Below are 7,114 nucleotides of genomic sequence, written 5' to 3'. Positions count from 1 at the left end.
TGTGAAGAACTGACTCATTTGAAAAGGCCCTGATGCTGGGAAAGGTTGAGGGCAGGAGGAGAAGGGGACGACAGAAGATGAGATGGTTGGATGGCATCACCGACTCAATGGGCATGAGTTTGGGTAAACTCCGGGAGTTAATGATGGACAGGGAGGCCTGGCGTGCTGCGGTTCATGGGGTTGCAAAGAGTCAGACACGACTAAGTGACTGAACTGAACACCAAAGAATTGATGCTTTTGAACTGTGGTATTGGAGAGGACTCTTGAGAGTCCCTTGGACTGCAAGGAAATCAAACCAGTCGACCCTAAAGGAAATCAGTCCTGAATATTCATTGGAAGGACTGACGCTGAAGCTGAAACTTCAATACTTTGGCCACCTGATGCGAAGAACTGACTCATTTGGAAAGGACTCTGATGCTGGGAAACATTGAAGGCAGAAGGAAAGGGGATGACAGAGGGTGATATGGTTGGATGGCATCACCGACTTGATGGACATGGGTTTGAGCAACGGGAGTTGGTGATGGACAGGGAAGCCCGGAGTGCTGGAGTCCATGGGGTCACAAAGAGCTGGACATGACTAAGTGACTAAGCTGACCCAGCCCTGGGGTCCATGGGCTCTATGGTCTGATTAATGGCAAACTCCAAGAGAGTTTACTCTAAAAAGGACCTTCCCAAACAGCTGCTGCCGGTCCCCCTGTCCCTGTGGTAAGCCCCTGCCAACCCAACCCACGCCTCCACAGTAGACCTTCAAACACTAGCAGGCACTTTTGGTTCAGTTTCCTGTGGAGTCACTGCTCCTTTCCTCTGAGCCTTGATGTGTGCAAGATTCTGTTTGTGCCCTCCAAGACTGAAGTCTCTGATTCCCCTAGTCCTGTGGAAGTCTTGTCCCACTGGCCTTTAAGGTCAGATCCCTGGGGGTTCCCAGTCCCTTTGTTAGGTCCCCAGGCTGGGAACCCTGACCTGGGGTTCTGAACCTTCAGAACAGTGGGAGAACTTCTTTGGTATTATTGTTCTCCAGTCTTTGGGTCACCCACCCGGGGGGTATGGGATTTTATTTTATCATGATTGTGCCCCTCATACTGTCTTGCTGTGGCTTCTTCTTTGCTTTTGGACATAGGATATCTTTTTTCAGTGGGTTCAGTGTCTTCCTGTTGACGGTAGTTCAACAGCTAGTTGTGATTTTGGGGGCTCTCAAAGAAGGATATGAGCATGTATCCTTCTCTGTCTTCTGGAGTTGGAAGCCCAAGAAATCTGGAATTGCACTTTAAATTTCAGTTTCCAAATATTCATTATTAATATAAAGAAATGTGACTAATTTTTGTGTTGATCTTGTATCCTGCAACCTTGCTGAATTCATTTATTAATTTTGGAATTTTTTGGTAGGTGCCTTGGGATTTTCTACACAGACCTTTATGTTATCTGTGAATAGATTTTATTTCTTCCTTTCAGATCTATATGCTTTTTATTGCCTTTCTTTGTCTTCTTATGCTGTCTAGAACTTCCAGTACTATATTGAATAGGAATAATTGAGAGTGGACATTCTTGCCTTGTTATCAAGCTTAGAAAGAGAGAGTATTAACACTGCTAAGAATTAAGTATGTTTTGTATGATAGTTGTAGGTAATCAAGTTGAAAAATTTTTATTCTTAGTTTTCAGAGAGTTTTTATCATAAAAGGGTGATGAATTTTGCCAAATGCTTTTTCTGCAACAATTTATATGACCATGTGAGTTTTCTTCTTTGTCCCATTAATGTGAGATTACATTGACTGATTTTCAAATATTGAACCAGACGTGCATCCCTGGAGTAACCCCCACATGGTTATAGTTGTATAATTCTTTTTATATATTGCTGAATTCTATCTGCTAACATTTTGTTAAGGACTTCTGCATCCATTTTCATGAAGACTATTGGTCTGTAGTTTTCTTTTTCATACTATCAGTTCAGTTCAGTTGCTCAGTCGTGTCCAGCTCTTTGTGATCCCATGGACTGCAGCACGCCAGGCTTCCCTGTCCATCACCAACTCCTGCAGCTTGCTCAAACTCATGTCCATCGAGTCAGTGATGCCATCCAACCATCTCATCCTCTGTCGTCCCCTTTTCCTTCTGCCTTCAATCTTTCCCAGCATCAGAGTCTTTTCCAATGAGTCAGTTCTTTGCATCAGGTGGCCAAAGTATTGAAGTTTCAGCTTCAGCATCAGTCCTTCCAATGAATATTCAGGACTGACTTCCTTTAGGATCGACTGGTTGGATCTTGCAGTCCAAGGGACTCTCAAGAGTCTTCTCCAACACCACAGTTCAAAAGCATCCATTCTTCAGCACTCAGCTTTCTTTATAATCCAACTCTCACAGCCATACATGACTACTGGAAAAACCACAGCTTTGACTAGACGGACCTTTGTTGGCAAAGTAACATCTCTGCTTTTTAGTATGCTGTCTAGTTTAGTCAAAGCTTTTCTTCCAAGGAGCAAGCGTCTTTTGAGTTCATGGCTACAGTCACCATCTGCAGTGATTTTGGAGCCCAAGAAAAGAAAGTCTCTCACTGTTTCTATTGTTTCCCCATCTATTTGTCATGAAGTGATGGGACTGGATGCCATGATCTTAGTTTTTTGAATGCTGTTTTAAGCCAGCTTTTTCACTTTCCTCTTTCACTTTCCTCTTTCACTTTCATCAAGAGGCTCTTCACTCAAGTGTTCCTCTTCACTTTCTGCCATAAGGGTGGTGTCATCTGCGTATCTGAGTTTGTTCATATTTCTCCTGGCAATCTTGATTCCAGCTTGTGCTTCATCCATCCTGGCATTTCACATGATGTACTCTGCATATGAATTAAATAAGCAGGGTGACAATATACAGCCTTGATGTACTCCTTTCCCAGTTTGGAACAATTTTGTTATTCTATGTCTGGTTCTAACTGTTGCTTCTTGACCTGCATACAGATTTCTCAGGAGGCAGGTCAGGTGGTCTGGTATTCCCATCTTGAAGAATTTTCCACAGTTTGTTGTGATCTACACCGGCAAAGGCTTTGGCATAATCAATAAAGCAGAAGTAGATGTTTTTCTGGAATTCTCTTGCTTTTTCTGCTAGCCAATGGATGTTGACAATTTGATCTCTGGTTCCTCTGCCTTTTCTAAAATGAGCTTGAACATCTGGAAGTTCACAGTTTATGTATTGTTGAAGCCTGGCTTGGAGAATTTTGAGCATTGCTTTGCTAGCGTGTGAGATGAGTGCAATTGTGCGGTAGTTTGAACATTGTTTGGCATTGCCCTTCTTTGGTATTGGAAAGAAAACTGACCTTTTCCAGTCATATGGAGTCCTCTGGGAGGGTCCCTGGACTCTGTGAGGACCCCACAGAGCCTCCGTGTTTTGTGTTATATTTATCTTTTCTGTTTTGGTTTCAGGGTAATACTGGCTTCATAGAATGAGTTGGAAAGCATTCTCTCTACCATTTTCTGCAAAATAGAGTATGTAGTTCTTAGTTCAGTTGCTCAGTCGTGTCTGACTCTTTGCGACCCCATGAATAGCAGCACGCCAGGCCTCCCTGTCCATCACCAACTCCCGGAGTTCACCCAAACCCATGTCCATCAAGTCGGTGATGCCGTCCAACCACCTCATCCTCTGTTGTCCCCTCCTCCTCCTGCCCCCAATCCTTCCCAGCATTAGGGTCTTTTCCAATGAGTCAACTCTTCGCATCAGGTGGCCAAAGTATTGGAGTTTCAGCTTCAACATCAGTCCTTCCAATGAACACCCAGGACTGATCTCCTTTAGGATGGACTGGTTGAATCTCCTTGCAGTCCAAGGGACTCTCAAGAGTCTTCTCCAACACCACAGTTCAAAAGCATCAATTCTGTGGAGCTCAGCTTTCTTCACCATCCAACTCTCACATCCATACATGACCACTGGAAAAACCATAGCCTTGACTAGATGGACCTTTGTTGGCAAAGTAATGTCTCTGCTTTTAAATATACTATCTAGGTTGGCCATAACCTTCCTTCCAAGGAGTAAGCGTCTTTTAATTTCATGGCTGCAATCACCATCAGCAGTGATTTTGGAGCCCCCCAAAATAAAGTCTGACACTGTTTCCACTGTTTCCCCATCTATTTCCCATGAAGTGATGGGACCAGATGCCATAATCTTAGTTTTCTGAACGTTGAGATTTAAGCCAACTTTTTCACTCTCCTTTTTCACTTTCATCAAGAGGCTCTTTAGTTCTTCTTCACTTTCAGCCATAAGGGTGGTTTCATCTGCATATCTGAGGTTATTGATATTTATCCCAGCAATTTTGATTCCAGCTTGTGTTTCTTCCAGCCCAGCGCTTCTCATGATGTACTCTGCATGTTAGTTAAATAAGCAGAGTGACAATATACAGCCTTGACATACTCCTTTTCCTATTTGGAACCAGTCTGTTGTCTCATGTCCAGTTCTAACTGTTGCTTCTTGGCCTGCATACAGATTTCTCAGGAGGCAGGTAAGGTGGTCTGGCATTCCCATCTCTTGAAGAATTTTCCACAGTTTGTCGTGATCCACACAGTCAAAGGCTTTGGCATAGTCAATAAAGCTGAAATAGATGTTTTTCTGGAAGTCTTGCTTTTTCAATGATCCAGCAGATGTTGGCAATTTGGTCTCTGGTTCCTCTGTATAATTGGTATTAATTCTTTAAATGATGGATAAAATTCTCCAGTAAAACCATATTGACCTGAACGCTTGTTTTTCACGTTTTAAATTACTTTAGTAGTTATAGGGCTATTCAAATTATCTGATTCATATTGATTGAGTTGTTGTAGTTTGTACTTTTTGAGGAATTGATCCATTTACTCTAAGCAGATAGAGTTTTTCATGATATTCTCTTATTATCTTTTTGATATCTGCAGGGTATGTAGAAATATTGTTTCACTTTCGATTTTAACAATTTCTCTCTTTCTGTCAGTCTTGCTAGAGATCCGTCAATTTTCTTGATCTTTTCAGTGACCAGGTATTTTATTTCCTCTATTATTTTTCTGTTTTCAGTTTCATTGATTTCTGTTTTTATATTTATTATCTCTTTCCTTATGCCTGTTTTAGATTTGTTTTGCTCTTATTTGTCTAGTTTGTAGAGATGGAATCTTAAGTTATTGATTTGAGACTTACTTTTTTTTTTGGCTTGCAGGATCTTAATTCACCAACCAGGAATTAAACCCTGGTTCTTTGCAGTGAAAGTACAAAGTCCTAACCACTGGACTACCAGGGAACTCTCAAGACTTACTTTTTTAATGAAAACATTCAGTGCCATAAATTTCTCCCTTGTGTTTTAGTTGTGTCCCACAAAGTTTGATAGGTTCTATTTTCATTTTATTTCAGTTCAATGTATTATTAAATTTCCCTTGAGATGTTCCCTTTGACCCATGTGTTATTTAGAAATGTGCTGTTTGTTTTTCAGGTGTTTGGGGATGCTTCTATTTTTGATTTCTAGTTTGATTCCATTGTGGTTAAAGCATATACTGTATGTGATGCAATTATTTCAAATTTTTTGAGGCTTGTACTATGGCCCTAAATTCGATCTTGGTATACACTCTATGCTCACTTGAAAATAATGTGTATTTTGTTGTTTGGGGGTGGAGTAGTCTGTGAATGTCAGCTAGATACTGTTTATTGATGATATTGTTGGTTGATGGTGTTGTCCTTGCTGTTTTTTGTCTAGTTCTTCTGTTAGTTGTTGAGGATGAGTGTTGAAGTTTCCAACTATAATTGTGAATTGTCTATTCTTTCACTTCTATTGGATTTTGCTTCACACATTCTGTAGCTCTGCTGTTTGGTACTCCCACATTTAGAGTGCTATGCTTTGGAGGATCAGCCCTTTCCTTATTGCATAATATCCTTCTCTGTCTTGGGTAATTTTCTTTGTTCTGAAATCTACTATGCTGTTGCTGCTTAGACGGCTTCAGTTGTGTACAACTCTGTGCGACCCTATGGACTGTAGCCCACCAGGTTCCTCGGTCCATGGGATTCTCCAGGCAAGAATACTGGAGTGGATAGCCATGCCCTCCTCCAGGGAATCTTCTCGACCCAGGCGTTGAACCTGGGCCTCCTGGATTGCAGGCAGATTCTTTACCACTGAGCCACCTGTATTATAGCCACTCCTATTTTCTTTCTAAAATTGAGATATAATCAACATATAACATTATGTTAGTTTCAGGTGTATAATATAATGATTCAATATTTATATCTACTGCAAAACTAGAAGGCGATGGCAACCCACTCCAGTACTCTTGCCTGGAAAATCCCATGGACGGAGGAGCCTGGTGGGCTGCAGTCCGTGGGGTTGCTAAGAGTTGGACACGACTGGGCGACTTCACTTTCACTTTTCACTTTCGTGCATTGGAGAAGGAAATGGCAACCCACTCCAGTGTTCTTGCCTGGAGAATCCCAGAGACGGGGGAGCCTGGTGGGCTGTCATCTATGGGGTCTCACAGAGTCAGACACGACTGAAGTAACTTAGCAGCAGCAGCAGCAGCAAAACAATCACCACAATAAGTCTGGTTAACATTCATCAGAATAAATAGTTGCAATTTTTCTTCTTGTGATGAGAGCTTTTAAGATTTACTCTCTTAGCAACTGTCAGATATACAATACAGCAATAGTAACTATAGTCACCATGCTATAACTTACATCCCTAGGATTTATTTATTCATTTTATAACCAGAAGTTTGTACCTTTAACCCACTGCCACCCCTTTTGCCCACCCCTACCCCCTGCCTCTGGCAACCACCAAACTGTTTTTTGTATCCATGAGTTCATTTTCATTTTTTTAAGATCCCACATGTAAGTGAGATCATACTGTATTTGTCTTTCTCTGGCTTATTTCACTTAGCATAATTCCCTCCAGTCCCATCCACGTGGTAGCAAATGGCAAGATACTCTTCTTTCATGGCTGAAAAATATTCGTTTGTGTACATATTCTTTATTCACCCTTCCATCGATGGACACTTAGGCTGCTTCCATGTCTGCAGGGGACATTGGGGTGCCAATATCCTTTCGAGTTAGTATTTCGTTTCCTTCAGGGAAATCCAGAAGAGGCGTTGCTGTCACAGGGAGCCGGGGCCGGGGGGCGTGGCCAAGAAGAGTGAAAATCGGTCACTGGTGA

This window comes from Giraffa tippelskirchi, chromosome 7 (assembly GCF_054371585.1).
Source record: "Giraffa tippelskirchi isolate mGirTip1 chromosome 7, T2T-mGirTip1v1.2.pri, whole genome shotgun sequence".
NCBI lineage: Eukaryota > Metazoa > Chordata > Mammalia > Artiodactyla > Giraffidae > Giraffa > Giraffa tippelskirchi.
The sequence above is the reverse complement of the archived record's forward strand: the minus strand, read 5'-3'. Positions refer to the sequence as shown.